Source organism: Monodelphis domestica, chromosome 5 (assembly GCF_027887165.1).
Source record: "Monodelphis domestica isolate mMonDom1 chromosome 5, mMonDom1.pri, whole genome shotgun sequence".
In the NCBI taxonomy this organism is placed as follows: domain Eukaryota; kingdom Metazoa; phylum Chordata; class Mammalia; order Didelphimorphia; family Didelphidae; genus Monodelphis; species Monodelphis domestica.
This window is the reverse complement of record NC_077231.1, coordinates 88,127,969-88,155,409: the sequence shown is the minus strand read 5'-3', so window position 1 is coordinate 88,155,409 and position 27,441 is coordinate 88,127,969. Positions and strand designations below refer to the sequence as shown.

Genomic DNA, 27,441 nt, shown 5'->3' with positions numbered 1-27,441 from the left:
ACATATAGACATATATATATACACATACACCTATTTTATCCCAATCAGTGAGTCACTGTTCCCTCTAAGTAGAATTCTTCTAGATAGCCAGGTGATAATTACAATTTTTAAGCATTACCAATATCACCTTTTTTTTATAGGAATACCAATCATTTTAACTTATTGAGTCCCTTTAAAAGGGTTTTTTTTGTTTGTTTGTTTCCCCTTTTTTAATTACCTTTTGGTGATTCTCTTGAGTTCTGTGTTTGGGCATTAAATTTTCTGTTGAAGTCTGGTCTTTTCTTTATGAATGCTTGAAAGTCTTCTATTTTATTAAATGACCATACTTTCTTCTGCAAGAATATAGTCAGTTTTGCAGGGTTGTTGATTCTTGGTTTTAGAGGCAGTTCCCTTGCTTTCTGGAATATCATATTCCATGCCTTTCAGTCCTTCAGTGTAGATGCAAGCAGATCCTGTGTTATCCTAACTGTGGTTCCATGGAATCTGAATGATTCCTTATTAGCAACTTGTAATATTTTTTTCCCTTGGTCTAGTAGTTCTTGAGTTTCCCTGTATCTTTCCTGGGCATTGTCAATCGAGGAGTAAGTACATGAGGTGATCTGTGAATTCTTTAAATTGCCAAGTTTCTCTCTTGCTCTAGAATGTTGGGGCAGTTTTCTTGGATAATTTCCTGTGGAATGATGCCTAGGCTTTTTCTTTTGTCATGATCTTTTGGTAGTCCTATAATTCTTAAATTGTCTCTTCTGAATCTGCTTTCAAGGTCTTTGTTTTTGTCAAAGATGTGTTTCATGTTTTACTCAATTTTTTCATTATATTGATTTTGTGTTATAGCTTCCTGCTGCCTTGTGAAGTCATTTGCATCTAGTTGTTGGATTCTAGTTTTTAAAGACTGAATTTCATCCCTGGCTTTTTGGTCATCCTTCTCCCTCTGGTCTGATTTTCTTTGCAAGTCATCTTTCATCTTCTTTGTCTTATTTTTCATCTTTTTTTGCCTAATCTTTCATCTCCTTTGCCTCATTTTCAAGCTGGTTAATTTTGGCTTTCAAGACATTATTTTCTGTTTTAAGATGGCTTATTTTGTTTTTTATGTTCTTTTCCCAGTTGTTTTCAACCTCTCTTAATTGTTTTTTGAATTGTATTTTGGGTTTTTAAAAGCCTGTGTCCAATTTGCTGGAGTCTCTGTATTTTTGCTTATTTTTCCTCGGTCCTCCTCTGTTCCATTTGATCTTTGTTCATTACCTGGATAGAAGATGTCAATTGTAATTTCTTTATTTTTCTGTTGTTTATGTATGTATTTTTTTACTTCTTTCCCCCCTGTAATTGCCTGTAATCTCGCTCCTTTGATTATGTGCTGGTTCTGTGTGTTTGGGCTATTCTGGCCTGAAGGGACTTCTTCTATGCTCTGTTGATTGATCAGGTTAGGCTTATAGTATTGATGAGCCCTGAGGACAGATCTTCCCCAGCTGATAGCAGAAGCTAAAAAGGAGCTGGACTTCCCACCCTGTTATCAAGGCTGTAGCCTATAGTGGTTGCAGACTTTGCTCTTGGAGCTTAGTCAGCAAGGCTCTCAGACCAGTCTATGGGGGAGGGGTTTTGGAGCTTGAGTTTCCTTGCCCTCTGAAGGCTTCTTATCTGCCCTATTGATAAGATTCAGCCAGGGAAAAGTTGATCTGCAGAGCTGGATGTGCCCTGAGCCCAAAATCTCGAGAAGGGGGGACAAGATTGAATGTCTTGGCTGTGACTAGGTTGCCCTCTTTATGCTTCTCCTCCAGCTGTCTCCCTGCCAACTGTGTTCAAGCCCTGAGCCTGGCACAGCTATGGCATAGCTATGCCAGCAATGTACTCCCTCTGGACTATTGCCCACCCGGAGATTCCAGCCACCACTGGAGGATCAGCATTGTAGGTGGGGGATGGTTCCTGGGACCTTCCTTCTTCCTTCCCCTTAAAACTAAGTATTCAAGAATTCAGGCTTTTTTTTGGGGGGGGAGGGGTAGTACCTTTTAAGTTGAGTCCAACAGGAGGGTTCTCTAGCTCTGTCCTGTTGTTGGATTTGGTTTTCTGTCCCCTCAAAGCATTGTGCTTTTGATTGGTTTGGAAAGGCTTTCAAAGGCCTGGACTTTTGTTGTGTCTTGACTCTGCCTCTCTATCAATGTTTCATTTATAATTTCCTAAAATACAATAACCATATTTTTAAGGATAATTTTCAGATAGTTTGAGAATTCTTAGTATTCTTGATTTATTTTCCAGCTCAAAATATTTTAGGTATTTTTAAATATTTTCTTATTTTTTTCCCTCTCTTTTAGTCGTATTTTGTTTTGATACCTTTTTGTTATATTGCTGAATCACTATTTCTGGTTGGTTCCATTTTTATTTTCAGCCATTTGCTTTTTGAGATTTTCCACCATTTTGGGGGAGTTTTTTATTGTTTATTTATTAATTTTTAAGTATTTTTATATGGTTACAGAATTCATGTGTCTTCCCTCCCCTTTTCCCTTCCCCCCCAAAGCTGACAAACAATTCTACAGAATTATACATGTATTATCACTCAATATGTCTTTCCATATTATTCATTTTTGTAATAGAGTAATCTTTTAAAGACCAAACCCCACAATCCTATATACATATTAAACAAGTGATAAATCATATATGTTTCTAATCCCACAGTTTTCTTTCCATGTGGATAGCACCAGTATTTTGCTTTCTATCCTGAAATTACCTCCCTTTTCCTTATTTCCTTTCTACTTCTCTGTAAAGATAGTATTCTATACCTCAATAAGCATATTTGTTTTTCACTCTCTGAGTTGGTTAAGATTGAGAGTAAAATTTAAGCATTGCTTCTCACCACCCTTATTCTCTCCTCCCCATAAATATATATAAAGTTATATAATCTACCCCATTATCTCTCTCTTCCCTTTTCTCTCAGTGCAATCCTTTTTTATTTTTTAATTCATCATATCTTCATAATGAGCTTACTTCCCCACCCTCTTTCTAAGTATATATTCCTTCTATGCTCTAATATTAAGATCAATATTTGTGAATTACAGATATCCTCTTTCCATGTACAAATAGAAACATTTTGACTTTGATGAGTCCCTTAAATCTTCTGTTTTAAATTTACATTTTTAGGCTTCTCTTGGGTCTGTGAATTTTAAAACTATTCCACCCTAATCAGATCATTCTTTAGAATATGTGATTTAGCTATTTCCTGATCAGTAACAATGGAGATACTTGGAATAACAGAATTAGGTCTTGGAAACTCTACATTCTCCACCCTACTCAGTTTAACAAGATTGTTAAGGTCTGCATCAAACTCAAGATTTAATTATCTGCCTTCAGCAGACATGTGCAAAAAAAAAAAAAAGGACAGACCCCTGGGCTGTTCTAAGTCAAGCTAAGTCCTCATTGGTACAGATGAGACACATAAAAGTGATGTAAAAATGTCCATATAAGGAATGTCAGTTCCTGCCTTTTTTTTCTTTCCCCGGAGAGACAACTCTGGTTGGCAGCATGCTAAGCTTTCTGACATCTTGGAGTGTTGGGTGGTGAGTTTTGCTCTGGAGCTGATTTAAGGTTTGGGCATCTTAGCTGAGCCCCTTTGGAGGTCAGGCTGATTCCTTCCTCCTTCATACTCTAAAGCCTTACTCCCTTATCTCCTGATCTTCCCGCCCAATATTAATCAGGAGAAGGGGGAGAGGGTGAGAAAAAACCTACTCTTCTTTCTTCTTAATCTTCTCTACTATATCAATTAAATCACCATAAAATCTGGCAGCTGACTTGGGTATTTTATTATTTGGGTTTTTCATGAGGATTTTTATAAATAAAACCCTTGACAACCTAAATTAATTATACATTCAGTCTCAGCCATAATTTCACCTTTTACAGGTCTCATGTTTGGTTTCCAAGTTTTTTCTTTAGGTCTGGCTTATTCCTCAGGAATGCTTGGAAATCTATCTCATTTAATGTCCCTCCCCCCAATAAATATACCCAGTTTTTCTGGATACGTATTTACCTGACTCTGAGTTGTAAACCTAGACCTTTCACCCTCTTGAATATAATATTCCTTTAGATCCTTTAATGTAGAAGCCAAAATGTCCTGTTTGATCCTGATTTTAGCTCTCTAGTATTTGAATTATTTCTTTCTGGCTGTTGGTAGTATTTTCTCCTTGACTTGGGGGCTCTTGAATTTAGCTATCACATTCCTGGATGTTGTCATTTAAGGATTTCTTTCTGGAGCTTATCTGTGGATTCTTTCAATTTCTACTTTATTTTATTGTTCAAGATTATCTATGTAGTTTACTTTAATAATTTCTTGTATTATGATGTACGAGCTTTTTTTTTTTTTTGATCATGACTTCTAGTCAGTCTAGTGATTCTTAAATTGTCTCTCCTGGATCTATTTTCCAAGTCAGTTGTTTTTTCAATGAGATATTTCATGTTTTCTTTTCATTTTTCATTCTTTTCATTTTCTTTTCTTGGTTCTTGGTTTCTCATGATATCATTCATTTCTAGTTGCTCAATTATAATTATAATTTTTAAGGCCTGATTTTCCTTTCTCAGCTTTTGTGTCTCCATTTTCATTTGGCCTACTTTTTGCATTGCTTTTATTTCTCTAGTCCCCTTTTCCTCTGCCTCTCTTAATTAGTTTTTGAATTCCTTTTTGATCTCTTCAAGAATCAGTGTCCCATCCATATTGTTCTTTTGGGTGTTGCCTGTGTTTACTTTGCTTTCACTCTCCCTTTGTGTGTCTGTACCTTGTTCTTTGTCTCCATAAAAATTCTTTAAAGTTAGGTCCTTTTTATGTTGTATGCTCGTTTTTTCCTACTTTTTTATAGCTAGTCTATGTTCTCTGGGGTTCAAGTTACCCTTTTAAAAGCCAGTCTTTCCTTGATGCTACTGTTTTCTTTATTTCTTGGATTCTTCCAGTTTCAGTTCTTCTAAGATGGTATGATAATCTGACAGCTATGAGCTCTGAGGGCTGCCTCCCACTGATAATTCAATTAATCCTTGAGATGCAGATAACTTAAAGACTTGACTTGGGTTTGGGTATAAGCTTTTGGTCTCACTGTGAGCTTGATCAAGTCATTGTTAAAGTAAAGGATTTAGAAAAGGTTTTAGGAAGGGTAACAGATGATAACATCAATAAATATATAAACAAGGTTATATATAATTTATAAGAATAAAGGGAATTAGGAGGGAATTAGGAGAATCTACTACTAATAACCCACCCAGTTAATAAATTTAAAATAAAGTTAACTTAACTAACTAAACTAAACTACAAGGGATTAGTAATGTCCACAGGGCCAGATTCTTACAAACTCCAGATGGCTGGTTCAGACAGCAGGATCAAGTTGTAGTGTCCTCACAATGTCCAAAAAGGGAGAATGTTCTCACCATTTACAATGTCCACCACTGTGAAGGGGAACACTCACTCAACCAAAATCCTTGGCAGTTTCTCAATTGGTTCTTCAGGGAGATATTAGGCACACCTTCAAGTCTGACTAGCTTGAGAGAGAGAGGTTTCCAACTGCCTTAGAATCCTGACTCAGCTAAAGTCTGTGGAATCTTGCTCTTGCAGGATGCCAGCCTGCATTACTTTGCCCTGCTAGAAATCCTTTCCTACATCATTGAGTGCTCAAATTCTACCCTCAGGCTTAGGTGTAAGTTTTTGGTCTCATGGTGTACTTGATCTTATCAGGCACACAGTTGATTACTTTGTCCTGATGCTCTTCCCTGAGCTTTTGGTAAAAAGATCAGGACCACCTTTGGGTCTACCAATCACCCCAAACTGGGATCTATGTCCTTGCCACCATCCCAGACTTGGACTCCTGGTTTTGCTCTGGGTCCACACAGATAAGCCACTTCAGCATAGATTACCCTGGGCTTGGATTCTGGACTTCACTACAGATTTGAAATTTCAAAGGGTATGGGTTAGTTGAGCATCTATTTACCTAGGCAGGGTCTCTGGATCTGGATGTTGACTTGGGCTTAGTATCTGAACTTGGAAGAGCAGATTGAAGTGGGTGGGTGTGATTTGCTCTTAGCTTGCTCTTCACTGCTTCCTGTAGACTCTTGTTGACTGTGCTCCCTTCTTACCTGAGTGCACCAGATGTTCCCTTGACTACCTTTTAGATTTTTCTTTTTTTGAAAGTTGTTTCACTCTTGTCTCCTTATTGGTTCATTCACTCCTGTATTCATTTTGTGGCATTATTTTAATATTGATTGGAAAGGATTCTCATGATGACTTTGAACTTATCTGCTCTACTTCACCATTTTGTCTCTACCCACTAAAATCACACCATTTGTTTAAAAATATCAATTTCCTTTTTTTCATTCTTCCTTCCTTAGCATTTTATTTTGTTTTTCTTCTCATTCTCATTTTTTATTTCTTAGAATTCAGAAAGTATGATGAAAACTTATTGCCCTACTATTCTGATATGCTTATTATTCAACAGATAATCATTGCATAGGTTGATAAAATGTTTGATTTTTGTAATTTAATAAAAGCATTGGGAGGCAACTTCATCTTTTATGATCTCACTGAAAATATTTCCAGGACTACATTACTAACAAATCAAGTTATGGGTATAATATATGCTTCTTATTATTTACATATCCCTTTTATTTCTTTTAGATCTATATTTTGAGAGATTTTAATTCCAAAATTTGGAAATTATTTCCAAATTATTTGGAAAATTTTGGAGATTATTTCTATTCAATACAAGACACTTATGAAAAACATTTTTTATGGGTTTTAGTGTTTTTATGTCTGAAACAATGGATTGTACTTTTGTCTATAATATGTTCTTTTTTCATGACACTTTATTTTCTCAGCTCTTTAGGATATTACCTGTTACTTTATGAAAGACAGTGAACTACAGAGTTCAAAACTGGAGCTTAGATGATGGAGTAAAAAAAAAATTAACTCACTCAAACCCTCTCAACACCCAAAAATACAATATAAAATGCCTCAAAACAAAGGAGGAAAATGTCTCAGTTGGGCGAGAGGGAAAGTAGCATGGAGTTCATGCCAGAGGGAGCTTGCAGAGGGAGGAGCCCTTTCATGTAGCCTGAGGCCACAAAACAGTCAGGAAATTTCAGAGCTGGGAACAGCCCTAGTTGAGGCCTGAAGCAATGAAACTAGCAGAATGTGGAAGCAGCTCAATGCCAATTCTACCTGCTTTATTCTGACCTGAAATAAGAAAATGATAGAATTGAGAATAGCACTAGAAGTTGCCAAATGGCATGAGGCAATGAAATAGCAGATATTGGAGTGGTAATGAGATAGAAGAGTGGAGGAGTAATGCTACCATTGGGCTTCTACATGGCCTGAGGAAACAAAAGGACAGAGCAAGGAGCAGCCCAATATTAGCCATAAGTGCTTCCATGTGGCCTGAGGCAAAGAAACTGCTGAACAGGCCAACATAGGAGACAACAAGGAAACCAAAAGCAAGAGGAATGAAATCCAAAAGGAAAAAAAGAAAAGGTTCTACACAAAAAGGAAGTAAGTACACATTGTTTGGCATCCAGGCCTACCCAAAGAATAAAAAAAAAATCTACACTACAGTCTTGGAATAGTGGTCTCTGATCATAACTGATCATAGGAGCAGAGCAGAATCTCGACAGAAAATGTTATGAGGGAGGCAAATAATAACTAAAAAGTAAGAAAAAGACAAAGAAAAAACTAATCTTAGAAAGTTACTTTAGTTACAGGGAAGATGAAAAAAATAAACTCAGAAGAGGACTGCAATGGGGAAAAGGAAACATTTGAAGCTTTAAAGGAAAATGATAAAAGATTTCAGACCCCAAAAGACCTCTTGGAAGAACTTGAAAAGAAGTTAAAAATAAAATAATAAAAGGAATGATAGAAATATTCAATAACCTGAAAAGTAGAATTGGCCAAATTGAAAAGGAGGCAAAAATGCTCAAGAAAATAACTTTCTAAAGAATTGAATGGACCAAATGGAAAAGGAAAACTCAAAGCTCAAGGAAGAAAATAACTCCCTAAAATTAGAATTGAGCAAATGGAAGCTAATCTCACAATAAGGTTTCAGAAAACAAGACAAAATTAAGTGGATGAGAAAAATAAAAGAAGAAAGAAATACTTTACTAGAAAATAACTCTCTTTGAAAATAGATGATTAAAATAAGCCTAGACATCACATTACAAGACATCATCAAGGAAAACTGTCAAGATATCTTCAAAAAGGAAGGGAAAGTGGAAATTGAAAGAATCCACACATCACTCTATAAAACACCCCAGGACATTTTTAGCAAAATTTTAAAAAATCAAACAAACAAACAAACAAACTCCTTGCAACCAGAAGGAAACAATTAAAATATCAGGGATCCACAGTCAGGATTACACAAGACCTGACAGTTTGTACATTAAAAGTCCAGAAGTTATGGTACATGATATTCCATAAGGCAAAGGATCTAAGTCTACAATCAGGAATTATATATTCAGCAAACTTGAGAATAATGTTCCAGGGGGGGAAAATGATACTTAATGAAACAGAGGACTTTGATGTATTCCTGAGTAAATTAAAAAAAACAAAACCCTGAGATGAAAAGAAAATTTGATGACAAGAAGAGCAAAAAAAGCAAAATCTTGAGGGCTTCACTAAGGTTGAGAATTAAGATATTTAAAATATCTATATCTACATAAGGAGAGAGAGAGAGAAGAGAGATGACATTGGAGACATATAAGGGACTTAAAGTATTCAAATACTTAACATACTTGAGGTACTTAAGAATTTTATCACTATTTGGACATTAAGATGGAGTATACACAGAAGACAATAAGTAGAATAGAATGAGCTAATATACACAAAATAGTAAATGGACTTGAAAGAGGTTCACATGGGGGAGAAGAAAAAAGGAAAGACAAAGGAGCAAATTAGATTACATGATGTGATGCCAAATAATACAGTGGAGTAGAAGATGGGGTGTGTGTTGGGAAATGCTTAAACTTTACTCTTACAAAAATTAGCTCAAAGTTGGAATAACATCCATACTCAGCCAGCTATAGAAAACTACTTTACATTATTAGGCAGTAGGAGAGAAAAGGGAATAAAAGGGAGAGGTGGATAAAAAGGAAGGTTAACTGAGGGAGGGCAGTTGTCAAAAGAAAAAAAAACATTTTTGAACAGTAATGGCTGCAGGAAAAGAGAAAGGTAAATAGAATGAAAATAAGATGGAGGAAAACACATAATTTGTAATCATAACTGTGATTGTGTATGGGATGAACTTAACCTATAAAATGGGAAAGGATAACAGAGTGAATTAAAAATCCAAATCCCACAACATGTCTACAAGCAACACATTTAAAGCAGATAGACCCATTTGGAATAAATATTAGGAGCTAGAGAAGAATCTATTATACTTCAGCCAAGGTAAAAAGCAGGGATAGTTATCATGATCTCAGACAAACCGAAAGTAAAAATTGATCTGATTAAAAGAGATAAGGAAAGAAATTACAAGTTGATAAAAGACGCCATAGATAATGAAACAATATCAAAACTAAATATATATGTACCAAGTGGCATATGATACAAATTCCTAAAGAAGAATTTACATGAGTTACAGGCGGAAATAAGCAGTAAAACATTATGAATGGAGGACCTCAAACTTTACATCTTAGAACTAAATAATTCCAACAAAAAATAAGAAAAATGTTTTGGATATCAATAAAACTTTAGAAAAGTTATATATGATAGACCTCATGAGAAAACCACATGGGAATAGAAATGAATATACTCTTTTCTCATCAGTACATGGCAGACATTTTGACAAAAATGTGGCAATGAGATCACAAAAACCTCAAAACCAAATGTAGAAGTGCAGAAATCTTTAATACAGTCTTTTCGGACAACAATGCAATAAAACTATATTCAGCAAAGAGCAGCAGAAATACTAAAAAATAATTGGAAACTAAATAATTTTATCCCAAAGAATGAATGGGTCAAAGAAGAAATCAGAAAAAACCCAACAGTTTCATTAAAGAGAATGACAATGATGAGAATATGTCAAAATTTATGAGTTGCAGACAAACTGGTATTTAGGGGAAATGTATATCTCTATATGTTTACATCAAGAAAATAAAGAACAGGACTTCCGGGTAAGCATTGCGGCAGATTAGACACAGCTTGCTTCCCCTCCACAGACCCAATGATATAGACGACTTCAAAAGAAAATAAAGAACAAATCAATTAACTGGGCAGACAACTAAAAAAACTTGAAAAAGAACAAATTAAAATTCCCCCAAATAAACACCAAATTAGAAATTCTGAAAATCAAATAAGGGATAAAATTGAAAGAAAACCAGTGCACTGATAAAAATGAGATATTTTTATGAAAGGAAAAAAAAAACAAAACAGATCAATAATTGGAGAATTTGATTGAAAAAGAAAGAAGGAAACCAAATTGCCAGCATCAAAAATTAAAAAGATGAAATCACAAGCAATAAAGAAGAAACTAAAGCAATTATTATTGCTAATTATTGCTAAAAATATATTGTCCAACTGTATGGCAATGCATTTTACAATCTAAATAAAAGGTATGTACTTATATAAAAGTTTAAATTCAGGTTTTATACTAAATATGAGAATTCTAAAGTAATATTATGGTTGCCAATTTAACAATATTATAGCTTAAGTCAAAATGATTTTTCGCAACTTTATTTACAAATAGACGGAAAGTGGAGAAATGTAGTTAAAGAGACAGTTTCTTTTTTTTTTCCTTTTAAACATTATTCTATTTGGTCATTTTCAAACATTATTCATTAGAAACAAAGATCATTTTCTTTTCTCCCCACCCCCACCCCTCCCATTGGCGATGTGTGATTCCTCTGGGTATCACATGTATCCTCGATCTGAACTCATTTCCATGTTAATAGTTTTTGCATTAAGGTGTTCATTTAGAGTCCCTCCTCAATCATATCCCCTCCACCCCTGTAGTCAAGCTGTTGCCTTTCCTCAGTGTTTTTACTCCCACCATTTGTCCTCTGCTTGTGGGTAGTGTTTTTTTCTCGTTGATCCCTGCAGGTTGTTCAGGAACATTGCATTGACACTACTGGAAAAGTCCATTATGTTCGATTGTACCGCAGTGTACAGAGTACAGTCTCTATGTACAGTGTTCTCCTGGCTCTGCTCCTTTCACTCTGCATCATTTCCTGGAGGTTGTTCCAGTCTCCATGGAATTCCTCCACTTTATTATTCCTTTGAGCACAATAGTATTCCATCATCAACATATACCACAATTTGTTCAGCCATTCCCCAATTGAAGGGCATCCCCTCATTTTCCATTTTTTTTTTGCCACCACAAAGAGCGCAACTATGAATATTCTTGTACAAGTCTTTTTACTTATTATCTCTTTGGGATACAAACCCAGCAGTGCTATGGCTGGATCAAAGGGTAGACAGTCTTTTATCGCCCTTTGGGCATAGTTCCTAATTGCCCTCCAGAATGGTTGGATCAATTCACAACTCCACCAGCAATGAATTAATGTCCCAACTTTGCCACATCCCCTCCAGCATTCATTGCTTTCCTTTATTGTCATGCTAGCCAATCTGCTAGGTGTGAGTTGATACCTCAGAGAAGAGACTAATAAGACTAATAAGCCTACCAGCCCTTCTCCTGAGAAGCCAGGCTCAGCTCTTGCAGAGCTTCCCCAAGACTCTGTCTCCATGTGGATTTACCAGTAATCCTCAGCCAGAAGTCCTGGTGGTGTCTTCAGCCAGAGGTTCACCAATGTAGCCTCCTCCAAAGCCAAGGCAGGAATCTCAGTCACCAACAGAGGATCCAGGAAACATGTCTCCATGAAGCCAGGAAAAGAATCTCTGGAACCAATCTCTCCATAAGTCAGAAAAGTAATTCCTGGAACCAGTCTCTTCAAATACCAGGAAGGGAATGCTTGCTAGATTCTGTTGGTATCTTTTTATACCCCTTTTTTCCATGTCACTTCCTGTCATTTCCTGTAATCCCTCCTTCACAGAAACCAATGGCAGTTTTTCAATTTGCCTACCATTGCCCAAGGGGGGGGGGAACAATGTCCTTTGGAGTTGTCACTTATTCTAGGAAGTGACTTGTGAACTCTCATACTTAATGTTAAGTATAGGTACTTTAAATTCTTGATTTGATTATCTAAAAATAGACAAGGGGAGAATTAATTCTATGTTCACACATATATAGACTGCCCAGATTAATAGAGAAGAAATAGAAAACAAATAACCCCATTACAAAAAAGGAAAATTTACAAACTATTACAAAGTTCCTCACACAAAAGGCCTCAGCAACAGTTGAATTTTACCAAACTGTATTATTCCTTTGAGCACAATAGTATTCCATCACCAACATATACCACAATTTGTTCATCCATTCCCCAATTGAGGGTATCCCCTCATTTTCCAATTTTTTTGCCACCACAAAGAGTGCAGCTATGAATATTCTTGTACAAGTCTTTTTAATTATTATCTCTTTGGGGTACAAACCCAGCAGTGCTATGGCTGGATCAAAGGGCAGACAGACTTTTAGTGTCCTTTGGGCATAGTTCCAAATTGCCCTCCAGAATGGTTTCATCAATTCACAACAATGTCCCAACTTTGCCACATCCCCTCCAGCATTCGTTATTTTCAATTGCTGTCATGTTAGCCAATCTGCTAGGTGTGAGATGATACCTCAGAGTTGTTTTGATTTGCATCTCTCTGATTATAAGAGATTTCGAACACCTTTTCATGTGCTTATTAATTAATAGTTTTGATTTCTTTAACTGGAAATTGCTTATTCATGTTCCTTGACCATTCATCAATTGGGTAATGGCTTGATTTTTTGTACAATTGGTTTAGTTCTTTATAAATTTGAGTAATTAGACCTTTGTTATAAAGATTTTTTTTCTAAATTGATTTCTTCCCTTCTAATTTTGGTTGCATTGCTTTTGTCTATACAAAAACTTTTTAAGTTGATGTAATCAAAATTATTTATTTTACATTTTGTGATTTTTCCTACTCTTGCTTGGTTTTAATATCTTTCCTTTCCCAATGATCTGACATATATACTATGCTGTGTTTACCTAATTTACTTATAGTTTCCTTCTTTATATTCAGGTCATTCACCCATTCTGAGTTTATCTTGGTGTAGGGTGTAAGATTTTGATCCAGCCCCAATCTCTCCCATAGTGCCTTCCAATTTTCCCAGCAGTTTTTATCAAATTGTGGATTTTTGTTCCAAAAGGTGGGATCTTTGGGTTTATCATAGACTATCTTGCTGAGGTCACTTACCCCAAGTCTATTCCACTGATCCTCCTTCCTGTCTCTTAGCCATTACCAAATTGTTTTGATGAACACTCCTTTATAGTATAGTTTGAGATCTGGGACTTCAAGGCCACCTTCCTTCCCATTTTTTTTATGATTTCTCTGGATATCCTTAATCTTTTGTTCTTTCAAATGAACTTTGTTATGGCTTTTTCTAATTCAGTAAAAAAAAATTTTTGGTAGTTCAATTGGTATGGCACTCAATAAGTAAATAACTTTGGGTAGAATTGTCATAATTATTATTTTAGCTCATCCTATCCATGAGCAGTTAATATTTTTCCAAATTTTTAGATGTAGTTTTAATTGTGTGGAAAATGTTTTGTAGTTGTTTTCATATAGTTCCTGGGTTTATCTCAGCAGATAATTCTCAAGTATTTTATATTGTCTGGGGTGATTTTAAATGGAATTTCTCTTTCTAATTCTTGCCTCTGAGATGTGTTGTAGATACATAGAACTGCTGATGACTTAAGTGGATTTATTTTGTATACAAAAACTTTGCCTAAGTTGTTGATTAGGTCCACTAGCTTTTTATTTGATTCTCTAGGATTCTTTAAGTAGATCATCATATCATCAGCAAAGAGTGATAGCTTGGTCTCCTCAATGCCAATTTTAATACCTTCAATTTCTTTTTCTTCTCTAATTGCTACTGCTTGTGTTTCTAGTACAATGTTAAATAATAGAGGTGATAATGGGCATTCTTATTTCACTCCTGTTCTTACTAGGAATGCATCTAGTTTATCCCCATTGCAGATTATGTTTGCTGATGGTTTTAGATGTATACTGTTTATTATTTTTAGGAAAGGCTCTTGTATTCCTATACTTTCTAGTGTTTTCAATAGGAATGAGTGTTGTATTTTTTCAAAGGCTTTTTCTGCATCTATTGAGATAATCATGGGATTTTTGTTGGTTTGCCTGTTGATATGGTTAATTATGTGGATGGTTTTCCTAATATTGAATCATCCTTGCATTCTTGGTATAAATCCTACCTGGTCACAATGAATAACCCTCCTGATCACTTGCTGATCTTTTTGCTATTATTCCATTTAAGATTTTTGCATCTATGTTCATTAAGGAGATTGGTCTATAGTTTTCTTTCTCTGTTTTTGACCTGTCTGGCTTTGGAATCAGTACCATATTTGAGTCATAAAAGCAATTTGGTAGAACTCTTTCCTTGCTAATTATGTCAAATAGTTTGTTTAATATTGAGATTAGTTGTTCTTTGAATGTTTGATAAAATTCACTTGTGAAGCCATCAGGCTCTGGGGATTTTTTCTTAGGGAATTCTTTGATGGTTTGTTCAATTTATTTTTTGATATGGGATTATTCAAGAATCCTATTTCTTTTTCTGTTAATCTAGGCAACTTATATTTTTGTAAATATTCATCTATATCACCTAGATTGCCATATTTGTTGCCATATAATTGTGCCACATAGTTTTTAATGATTGCCTTAATTTCTCCCTTTTCATATATGATACTGTTAATTTGGTTTTCTTCTTTCCTTTTTTTATTAGATTGACCAGTACTTTGTCTATTTTGTTTGTTTTTTTCAAAATGCCAGCTTCTAGTCTCATTTATTAATTCAATAGTTCTTTCACTTTTATTAATTTATCCTTTAATTTTTAGTATCTCTAATTTAGTTTTCATCTGGGGGGTTTTAATTTGTTCCCTTTCAAGTTTTTTGACTTGCATTTCCAATTCATTGACGTCTGTCCTCCATAATTTGTTAATAAATTAACTCAAGGATATAAATTTCCTCTTGAGTACTGCTTTGGTTGAATGCCATAGATTTTGAAAGAATGTCTCCATTGTCTTTTTCTTCAATGAAATTATTAATTATTTCTATGATTTGTTCTTTAGCTGATTTTGTAGATTCATATTTAATTTCCAATGAGTTTTTGAATTGGCTCTCCATGTACCCTTACTGATTATTTTTTAAATTGCATTATGATTTGAAAAGGTTGCATTTATTATTTCTGCTTTTTTGCATTTGTTTGCCATGTTTTCATGCCCTAGTACATGGTCAATCTTTGTGAATGTACCATGTGCTGCTGAAAAGAAGGTGTATTCCTTTTTTGTCCCTATTTATTTTTCTCCATATATCTATTAACTAATTTTTATAAGATTTAATTCACATCCCTTGCCTCTTTCTTTTTTATATTTTTTTATTTGATTCATCTAGATTTGATAGTGGTAGGTTCAGGCCTCCCAGTATTCTAGTTTTACTATCTATTTCCTCCTTCAGTTCCACTAGTTTCTCCTTTAGAAACTTGGATGCTATCCCATTTGGTCTATACATGCTTATTACTGATATTTCCTCATTGTTTATACTGCCTTTTATCAGGATTTTGTTACCTTCCCTATCCATTTTAATCAGATCTATTTTTACTGTAACTTTGTCATATATGATCACAATTCCTGCCTTCTTTCTGTCAGCTGAAGCCCAATTGATTTTACTCCAACCTTTAATTCTAACCTTGTGCATGTTTCTCATGTGTGTTTCTTATAGAGAACATGTGGTAGGATTTTGGTTTCTAATCCACTCTGCTATTTGTTTTCATTTTATGGGTGAGTCCATCCCATTCACATTCAAAGTTATGATTGCCACTTGTGTATTCCCCTGCATTTTGATATCCTTTCCTAGTTCTGTCCTTTCTTCTCTTGCTATATCTTTTTAAACCAGTGGTTTGCATTTAATCAATCCCCCTAATCCCCTCCCTTAATATGCTTCCCTTTCTAGCCCCTCCCTTTTTGTTTCCTTCTTGTTTTGGGGGGGGTCTGTTAAGTTCCCTCTCCTCCTCTCTTTCCCTCCTTTTTTCTATTCCCTCTCTCATTCCCCCCTTAGTTTTCTTTTCTCACTTTCCCTTTAGGGTAAGATAGAATTCAATACCCCAATGGATCTAGATGCTCTTCTCTCTCAGAATTGGTTTCACTGAGAATAAGATTTAGGTATTACTTATTAGAACTCTCTTCCTCATCTTCTTATAATAGTATTCTTCCTCTCCCCTTCTCATGTGCTTCTTTGTGTGGCATAGATTATCCTATTTATCTTATTTATTCAAGTTTCTCTTGGTGGCATCTTCGATTCCCCCTTCCCTTTTTTTTTTTGCATATCATCTGATACCACTTCTTACCCCAATCTGTTCCTGTGAATGAGTCTTCTAATTACTATAATAATGAATATAAAATTTTTGAGTTACAAATAACATTTCCCCCATATATTGATATAAACAATTTGATCTTATTGAAGCCCTTACAGAAGAAAGTTTGAATAAAAAACATTTTTCCCCTATCCTCTCTCTTTCTTATTTACCTTTTCATATTTCTCTTGATTTTTGTATTTGGATATCAAACTTTTCACTTAGTTTTGGTTTTTTCTTTACAAATACTTGGAAATCTTTTATTTTGTTGAATGCCCATACTTTTCCCCTGGAAGTATATAGTCAACTTGAGAGTCTCTGCAGCTCCTGCTCTTTGCTGCTCTTCTCTGTGCTATCTCTGTACTAGATCCCACAGTATGTGCTCTTCAGACTGCTGGGGTTTCAGGTTTAGCTTCTCTCAAAGGTAGGTCTTTGGTGGTCTTAATCATCTTCCAAGGACCTAGAGGTTCCCCTCACTCTCTCTAGAGGTGCCCGTAGCTCACTCACTGATTCTAGCAAGCTGGCTCTGACTCTGGCTCTATAGGTGAGGTAGGGGAGGGTGGATCACCTTGCATTTTGGTGGAAGCTTTTTCACCCCCTTCTGTTGTGGAGATGCCCAAATACCATATACCTTCAATGCTGTGCCCTACTGTTGAGTCCCTTCATTTATATGAATTTGATTTTTTTTTTTTGGCTTTTTGAGGTAGTCTATATCAGTAGCTGGTGAGGAGAGGAAGAGTCCTGTGTCTAGTATGCCACCATGTTTACCTGGAAGTAGGATGTTCCCTAATTCTATTTTAAAGTAGTAATCATCAAAATAATCTTGCACTTGCTAAAAAGGATGATTTCAAAAACAAATTAAAGGAACACCAAAAACTTTACCTGTCAGATTTATGGATAAATGTCATTACCAAACATGATATATTGAGACCATTATGAAAAATGAAATGGCTAATTTTGATTGCATTAAATTTAAAAGTTTTTTGTAAAAATAAAAATAAAATCAATGCTACCAAGATTAGAAGGAAAGCAAATTGGAAAAAAAATAGTACCTTTCTATTAAGTAGAAAGGCCTCAATTCCCCAAAATATAGAGAATTGAGCCAAATTTGTAAGGAATACAATGCATTGTCCAAGGTAGTTCTCATTTGAAGTTATATATTTATAGTTATAAAAGGAAATGTTCCAAATTATCTCATTAGAAAAATGCAAATAAAAGTCAATCTGAGATGCCACCTCAAACATAACAGAATGGGTAATGCAATCAAAAGTAAAAATAATACATGTTGGAGGTGATGTAGGAAAACTGGGATATTAATGCATTATTGGTGAAAATGTGAACTGATACAACCATACTGGAGAGCAATATGGAGTCACACCAAAGGGCCATAAAATTAAACATACATTTTGATACAGCAATACCTCTACTGGATATATAATCCAAGATATAATCCAATATATAATCCAAGAAAAGATGGAGGGGAAGAACCTACCTATAAAAAAAATTAACAGCTCTTTTTGTTGTGGGAAAGAATTGGAAACCAAGGGGATATCCATTCATTGGGGGAATGGCTGAATAGGCTGTGGAATATAGTTGTAATGGAAAATTATTCCACCATGCGGAATGATGAACACAAGTTCAGAAATACCTAAAAAGACATATTAACTGGTACAATGTGAAGTAAGCTGAGCTAGAAGAGTATATACAACAAGAGAAATATATAATGTCAGATGTGAAGGTCTAAAGCATTATCAGCTAAACAAAGTTCCAAGATAATCTTAAGGGTCTCATGAAACAAACAAACAAACAAACCTGCTATCTATAGCCAAAGAAGGAACTATTGGAATTTCATTTCAGATGAGAGCATAAAATTCTCCACTTTATTTCCTTCATGAGTTTTGCAGAGTATATGTGATGTGTCTTCATTCATATGGGGAATATAGAAATACATATTTTACAGAAGCACAGGGATTACATATATCAAACTACTTACTGCCTCAGGGATGGAGAGAAGTAAGGGAGAGAATCTTAGTCACAAAATAACAGAAAAACATTATTAAATATTGTTTTCATATATGATTAAAAATGAATAAAAAAGTGGACTTCTAGTGTATGATACTAGCCACCAGGTCATATATTGCTATAGTTTCTCTTTTGTATATTTTAAGTGAATTTTTGCATAGATTTTTTTTTACATTTTTATTCATTTTAAAAATATTTTTTTTCATATTTCATGATTTATGTTATTTCCCTTCCATCTTCCCTCCCCTCTCCCAGAGCCAACAAGCAATTCCACTGGGTTGTACAAATGTTATCACCTGATACCAATTTCATTTTATTATTCATTTTAAAAAATACATAAAAAATATTTTTCCATGGTTACATAATTCATGATTTTCCCAACCCTGTTCTTTACCCTCTCCCAGTGCTGACAAGCAATTTCACTGGGTAAAACATTCATTGTTCAAAATCTATTTCCACATTATTCATATTTAATATAAGGTGATCTTTTAATGCCAAAACCCCAATCATATCCCTATTGAACCACATGATCCATAATATGTTTTTCTGCTGTGTTTCTGCTCCCACAGTTCTTTCTCTAGATGTGGATAGCATTCCTTTTCATAAGTTCCTCTGGATTGTCCTGAATCATTGCAATGCTGCTAGTAGAAAAGTCAATCACATTCTATTTTGCCAAAATATATCAGTTTCTGTATTCAATATCCTCCTGGTTCTGCTCCTTTCACTCTGCATAAATTCCTGGACATCTTTCCAGTTCACATAGAAATCTTCTAATCCATCATTCCTTTCAGCACAATAATATCATACCATCATCAGATTCCACAATTTGTTTGGCCATTCCCCAATTGATGGACACTCCATCATTTTCCATTTTTGTCACTACAAAGAGTGTGGCTATGAACATTCCTTATTATCTCATTGGGGTACAAACCCCACAATGGTATGGCTAGATCAAAAGACAGGCATTGTTTTAAAGTCCTTTTGCACATATTTCCAAATTACCCTCCAGAATGGTTGGATTAATTCACAATTCCACCAGCAGTGTATTAGTGTCCCAATTTTTCCAAATTGCCTCTAACATTTATCAGGGATTTAGAACACTTTTGCATGTGTTTATTGATAGTTGTGATTTCATCCCATGAAAACTGCTTATTCATATTCCTTGACCATTTGTTGATTGTGGAATAGCTTGATTCTTTGTAAATTTGACTTAGTTCCTTAAATATTTGGTAAATTAAACCGTTGTCAGAGAGTTTTGTTATAAAAATGTTCTCCCAGTTTGTTGCTTTTCTTCTAATTTCGGTTGCATTCATTTTGTTTGTACAAAACCTTTTTAATATCATGTAATCAAAGTTATTTATTTTACATTTTGTAAGGTTCTCTATCTCTTGTTTAGTATTAAATTCACTACTTTTCCACAGACCTGACATATATATTAATTTATTTTCACCCAATTTATTTATGATTTCATTCTTTATATTTAATTCACTTATCCAATTTGAATGTATCTTGATATAGGGTATAAGATACTATTGTAAACCTAATTTTTCCCATATTATTTTCCAATTTTCCCAGCAGTTTTTGTCAAATAGTGAATTTATTTCCTGAAATCTTGGATCTTTGGGTTTATCACACACTAGTTTTCTGAGGTCATTTACCCATAGTCTATTTCATTGATCTACCCTTTTGACACTTAGCCACTACCATATTGTTTTGACAGACCATTGATTTATAGAACAGTTTAAGATCTGGTAATCCTAGACCCATCCTTCACATTTTTAAAAAATCATTTCCTTTGATATTCTTGATCTTTTGTTCTTCCAAATGAACTTTGTTATAATTTTTTCTAATTTGATAATAAAAATTTTAGTAGTTTGATGGGTATGGCATTGAATAAATAAATTACTTTGGGTAAGATGAGCAAATAATGTTTTTCCTATGATTGAGATCTATTTTTAATTGTGTGGAAAGTGTTTTGTAGTTGTGTTCATATAATTCCTGTGTTTTTCTTGGCAAATAGATTGCTAAATATTTTATATTGTCCTGAGTTATTTCAAATGGAGTTTCTCTTTCTCCTGCTACTGAATTTTGTTGGAAATATATAGAAATGCTGATGATTTATGTGGGTTTATCTTGTACCCTGCAACTTTGCTAAAGTTAGTAATTATTTCCATTAGTCTTTTAGTTGATTTTCTAGGATTTCTTAAGTATACCATGATATCATCTGCAAAGAATGATAGTTTAATTTCCTCACTACCTGCTTTAATCCCTTCAATTTCTTTTGCTTCTCTAATCACTACTGCTAGGATTTCTAGTACAATATTAATAATAGAGGTGATAGTGGGCATACTAACTTCACTCCTGATCTTATTGTGAAGGTTTCTAACTTTTCCCCATTGCAGATGATACTTGCTGATGGTTTTAAATATATACGGTTTATTATTTTTTAGGAAAGGTCTATATATTCCTATACTTTATAGTGTTTTCAATAGGAATGGGTATTTGTAAAAGCCTTTTTCTGTATCTATTGAGATGATAATGTAGTCAATTATGTGGATGGTTTTCCTAATATTAAACCATCCTTGCATTCCTGATATAAATCCCACCCAGTCATAATGAATGATCCTTATGATAACTTGCTGTAGTCTCTTTGCTATTATTTTATTTAACATTTTTGCATCTATGTTCATTAAGAAGATTCATCTGTAATTTTCTTTCTCTGTTTTTGGTCTTTCTGACTTTGAAATCAGTACCATATTTTTGTCATAAAAAGAATTTGGCAAGACTCCTTCTTTGCTGATTTTATCAAATAATTTGTATAATAGTGGGATTAGTTGCTCTTTAAATGTTTGATGGAATGCACTTCTGAATCCATCGGGTCCTGGGAATTTTAAGTATTCTATTTCCTCTTTTTTGAATCTAGGCAATTCATATTTTTTGTAAATATCCACCCATTTCACCTAGATTGTCATATTTATTGCCATATAATTGGGCAAAATACTTTTTAATAATAACTTTAATTCTTCATTAGAGGTAATATCCCCCTTTTCATCTTTGATACTATTAATCTGATTCTGTTTTTTCTTTCTTTTTATTAAATTAACCAGTACTTTACCAATTTTATTTGTTTTTTTAAGAACCAGTGCATAGTCTTATTTATTAAATAAGTTCAATAGTTCTTTTACTTTCAATTTTATTAATTTTTCCTTTAATTCTTAGGATTTTCTATTTAGTTTTTATCTGGGGATTTTTAATTTATTTTTAATTTTTAAAATTGCAAACCCAATTCATTGATCTTCTCCCTCTCTATTGTATTGCTATAGGCACTCAGAGCTATAAAATTTCCCCTGAGTACTGCTTTGGCTGTGTCCCATAGGTTTTGATATGATGCCTCTTCATTTTCATTCTCTTTAATGATGAAGTCCATAATTGTTTTTATGGTTTCTTTTTTGACTTATAAATTTTGAAGAAATAGATTTAGTTTCTAATTAATTTTAAATTTGTCTCTCCATGAACTCTTGTTAACTACAATTTTTATTTTATTTTTATCTGAAAAAGTTGCATTTATTATTTCTGCCTTTCTGCATTTGTTTGCAATATTTCTATGCCCTAGTACATGATCAATCACTGTTTATGTACCATGTACTAATGAGAAGAAGGTATTTTCCTTTTCATAGCTGTTCAATTTTCTCCACATATCTATTAACTGTAATTTCTCTACCATTTCATTCTTTCCCCTTAATTCCTTCTTATTTATTTTTTTGTGGTTCAATTTCTCTAGTTCTGAAAAGGGAAAGTTGATATCCCTCACTAGTACAGTGTTACTATCTATTTCCTCCTTGAAATCTTTTAATTTTTTCTTTAGAAACATAGATGCTATACCATTTGGTTCAGAAATGTCTAGTTATTATGTTACTTCTTTTTTATGAAAATTTAATTTGGGGGGGGAAATTTTATTTAATTAATTTAGAATATTTTCCCATGGTTACAAGATTCATGTTCCTTCCCTCCCCTCCCCCAAACACCCTCCCATTCCCATTGTACAATTCCACTGGGTTTTACATGTGTCATTCATCAAGACCTATTTACATATTATTGATATTTGCACTAGAGTGATCATTTAGATTCTACATCCTCAATCACATCCCCATCCACCCATGTGATCAAATAGTTGTTTTTCTTCTGTGCTTCTATTCCGACAGTTCTTCTTCTGAATGTGTATATCATTTTTTCTTAAAGTCCCTCAGAATTGTCCCAGATCATTGCATTGCTACCAGTAGAGAAGTCCATTATATTCAATTATACCACAATGTATCAGACTCTATGTATAATGTTCTCCTGGTCTTGCTCCTTTCACTCTGCATCAATTCCTGAAGGTCATTCCAGTTCACATGGAATTCCTCCTGTTCATTATTCCTTTGAGCACTATAGTATTCTATCACCAACAGATATCAAAATTTGTTAGTCATTCCCCAATTAAAGGGCATCCTCTCATTTTCCAATTTTTTGCCACCACAGAGTGTGACTATAAATATTTTTGTGCAAATCGTTTTTCTTATGATCTCTTTGGGGTATAAACCCAGCAGTGATATGGCTGGATCAAAGGGCAGACTCTCTTTTATCACCCTTTGGGCATAGTTCTAAATTGCCATCCAGAATGGTTGGATCAATTCACAACTCCACCAGCAATGTATTAATGTCCCAATTTTGCCACATCCCCTCCAACATTTATTACTTAAAAATGCAATTTTAGCAGAATGCAATTTCTTTCCTTATCTCTTTTAATCAGATCAATTTCTACTTTAGCTTTGTCTGTTATCATGATTGCTACTACTGCTTTTTTTTTTTTTACTTTAGATGATGCATAATAAATTTTGTGCCAGTCTTTTATCTTGAATCTGTGTGTCATCCTGCCTCAAATATCTTTATTATAAACAATTTATTTAGTATTTTATTTTTTATTCCACTCTGCTCTCCAACTTCAGTTTTATGGGTGAGTTCATCCCATTCACATTCACCGTTATGACACTGTGTATTGCCCTTCATCATATTATCCTCTTTAGATCCTGTTCTATTCATTTTAACTCAGTTCCTACTTACCAGTATTTTGCTTTTTGTCACCCCTGCCCCACTTACCCCTCCTTCAGTTACTTTCTTTGTCTTATTCCCCTTCTACTTCTCTGTTGGGCAAGATGGAATTCTATATCCCACTGAGCATACTTGTTTTTCTCTCTCTGAACCAGTTAAGATAAGAGTAAATTTTAAGCATTGACTGTCACCACCGTTATCTTCACCTCTCTATAATGATTTTTCATACCTCTTTATGTTATATAATTTATCTCATTCTATCTCTCCATTCTCTTTTCTCTCTGTGTAGCCTTGTCTTTCACCCTTTGATTTTTTAACATATTATTCATATACATTCATATCACACACACATATAGTTTCATATCATCACATTTATATATACACATCATATCTCTTATCATATCCATCATCTTGTAAAATTTAAATTAATATCCAATAATCCAAGTATTACATTTTTAAAGATTTATTAATAATCACTTGAAATAAAAGAAATAAAAGAAAAAAATTGAAAGCCTAAGAGAAATTTTCCCAGCTGTGTTTTCATGAAAAGAGAGAGAGGCAGGTTTACACACAAACTTTATCTCCAAGATGTAAGAACATAATGTAGGAATGAAAGTGGGAAGCTGAGAATTGGAGTTCTAGGGAGAAGATTCTAAAAACACAATATTATTATAATCACCTTACTTTCTCCCCTTCCTTCTGGGAAATTCCTTTTATCTTCTCTATTACTAAGAACAATTTTTGAGAATTACTGACATTATCTTTCCATGTAGACATATATACATTTTTACCTTAATTGAGTCCCTTAAATTTTCTCTTTCTTATTTTTCTTTTTGGGCTTCTCTTGTGTCATGTGTTTGGACTTTAATATTTTTTTTTTGTTTAGCTCTGACTTATTCCTCAGGAATGTTTAGAAATATTTAGAAATAGAAATTAGAAATAGAAAAATCTCATTCAATGTCCATTTTTCCCACTGAAAGACTATACATATTTTTTGCTGGATAGGTGATTCTGTGTTGTAAATTCAAATCTTTTGCCTTCCCAAATATCATATTCCATGCCTTTCTATCCTTTAATGTAAAAGCTGCTAGATCAAGTATGAACCTGATTGTAACTCCATGGCATTTGAAATGTTTCTTTTTGGCTTCTTGAAGGATTTTCTCCTTAGCCTGTTTGCTCTTGAATTTAGCTCTTACATTTCTGGAAGTTGTCATTTGAGGATTTCTTTCTGGAGGTGAATTCTTTCTATTTCAATTTTATTTTCTTGTTTCAGGATCTCTGGGCAGTTATCTTTGATAATTTCTTGTAATATGATGTCTAAGTTTTTTTCTTGATCATGCCTTTCAAGTAGTCCAATAATTCTCAAATTGTTTCTCCTAAATCTATTTTCTAGATCAGTTTCAATTAGATATTTCATGTTTTCCTCTGTTTTTTTTTTTTGATTTCTCATGAAATCATTAGTTTCTAGATTGTCAATTCTGATTTTTAAGACCTGATTTTCCTGTCACTTTTTGGTACTCCTTTTAAAATTGGCCCATTTCTTCTTCTATCACATTCCTTTCTTCTTGCATCAGTTTCCTTTCTCTTTGCATCACTTTTATTTCTCCTTGCATCACTTTCATTTCTCTTTCCCACTTTTCCTCTATCTCTCTTAATTGGTTTTTGAAGGTTTTTTGAGTTCTTCCAGAATCTGTTTCCAATCCTTACTTTTCTTTTGGACTTTGAGTGTGTTTCCTTGGCTTTCACTGTCTCCTCCTGTGTCTATACCTTGCTCTTTGTCTCTATAAAAATTCTTTAGAGTTAAGTACTTTTTTTATGTTTGTTCATTTTTCCTATCTAATTTTAAGTAGTCTAGGGAGATGATGTCATGGTCTGAGGGCTATGAGCTCTGAGAGCTCCCTCCCACCCCCTGCTGAATCAATAGACTCTTGAGTTGCTGATAGCTTAAAAAAACATAGCTTTTTAAAAAAATCATTTACTCATAAACTCTACATTAATTTGTAGAAACTGCCCAATTTTCACTCTTTCTCATACTACATTTCTTTTTTTAAATTAAATTATATTTTAAAAATTGACATTTTTCTCTCTTTTTCTTTTCCTATCCCAACTAAGAAAAAAAAGAAAAATATAGTTGAATTAAAACATAGTAAAAAAACCCAAATTCTGATGTTGGCCATACAAAATACCTTCTTTTCATCTGGAGTCTAGCATCTCTGTCAGGAGTTGGGCTGCATACTATGTCAACATTTCTATGGAATCATATTGGCTGTTATGTTGATAAGAATTCTCAAGTCTTTCAAAATTATCTTTACAATTTTATTGTCATTTATGTTGTTCCCTGGCTCCCTGGTTGTTTGTCCCTTTCCTCTGCATTGCCTCATATTAATCTTTCTAGGTTTTTCTGAAACTCTCTCTTTAGATCTATGTATTTCATAAAACTCAGTAATATTCTTTTCCATTTGTATATTGTACTTTGTTCAACTATTCCTCAATTATTGGGTATCCCCATGGTTTCCTTTTTTTGGTGTCTATGAAAAGAAGTGCTATAAAGTGACCAAACTGATGGTCTTTTCTCAACTTTCATCCTTCTTCCTGTTGCATTTGAAATTGTTGACTACTCTCTCGTCCTAGATACTTTTTTCTCTTTGGGATTTTGTGATGTGATCTCTCCTGGTTAGCATTATACTTGTCTAGCCACCTTTATCCTCCTTTATAGGCTCATCATCCATACCATACCATCTAACTCTAGGTGCTCTCCATGATCTAGTCCAGGATCCTCTTCTCTTTTACCTCTATAGACTATTTCTCCCTTAACCCCATCTCTCCCAATGGCTCTGCTCTCTCCTTGTTTTATATTGTGTAAGGCTCTTTGCAAACCTTTAAAGCAATATGACCAAGTAAATCTGCCTGTATATGTTTTTAATATGGGCCAGATAGCTGAGATGATTAAAAATGATGCTAATAAGGTCAAAATCTTAGATTAAGTTTATTTTGATTGAATATTTACAGAAAGCTAGGCACATAGCTTAAAAACACTCAGTGGAAAAAAAAAACACACTACATATTCCAGCCTTTAAGAATTTTACAATCTAATAGTGATGAGAATAAAGTAAGTGACAGAGATGATCAGGGTTTAAGGCTATTAATATTATAATAAAGGTAAATACAAAGGTACCTGTATAGAGAGTTGAGTCATAATTAAGATATATAACTGGAATGTATATGTGTGTATATATACATACAGATGTGGTATATATACATGCATGTATATTTACCACTGTGAATATTGGGGAGTGAATGTTTAGGCAATCAGATAATCATGCTATGTAAAATAAAGTTGCTTTTTAGTATATGGACTTTATGTCAACTATTACTAACCCCAAAGGCCTAATTCTTGGTTTGTGCAGGTCTTCAAGATGGTAGATGTTGTTGGAATTCTGACCCCTACAGTAGTGGCATCTTATTGTTGAGCATGTACTTTTTTGTTATTGTGTTAATTTTTTTTTTTAGGTTAACAAGTGGACGTTTCAGCAGCACTCAATTAGTATGAACACATTGGAAGAAGCTGACCACCTTAAGAAACTTAAAATAAAGAGATAAAAAGAAATACAGTCTTTTATATGGGTGGATAAGAATTGGTGAGCCTGTATGATAGATTATTTTTATATTTCCTACAAATCTGCACCAAATTAAATCTTGATATATATATTTTATGGAACTGGACCCCTACCATGTAGGAAACCTCTCGGTACAGAGAAAACAAAGCATCACTTTGGTAATGAAAACAAACAGAGCATCTTTTATTAAAACACAAAATCAAGATTTATTATTTTAAATATAAATTATACAACACATGTACTCATTAACACAAGCACACTTAATAATC

The 27,441-nt window shown here is 33.9% G+C and overlaps 1 protein-coding gene and 1 long non-coding RNA gene across 4 annotated transcripts in view; one reads left to right on the top strand and one right to left on the bottom strand.

Moving 5' to 3' along the window:
• Positions 1–27,162, top strand: part of LOC103101886 (uncharacterized) — a 55,656-nt gene extending 28,494 nt beyond the window's left edge. For all 3 annotated transcript variants that reach the window (XM_056798754.1, XM_056798753.1, XM_056798752.1), the window contains one exon: positions 27,066–27,162. The gene's annotated coding sequence lies outside the window, so the exon portion shown is untranslated. The remainder of the gene's footprint in view (positions 1–27,065) is intronic.
• LOC107650071 (uncharacterized) lies at positions 25–5,566 on the bottom strand. The gene is made up of 3 exons (XR_008912140.1): positions 5,313–5,566; positions 1,998–2,168; positions 25–1,239 (listed from the first exon to the last, which is right to left on the bottom strand). It is a non-coding gene; the product is annotated as an uncharacterized LOC107650071 (long non-coding RNA).
• Positions 27,163–27,441: the final 279 nt, after the last annotated feature.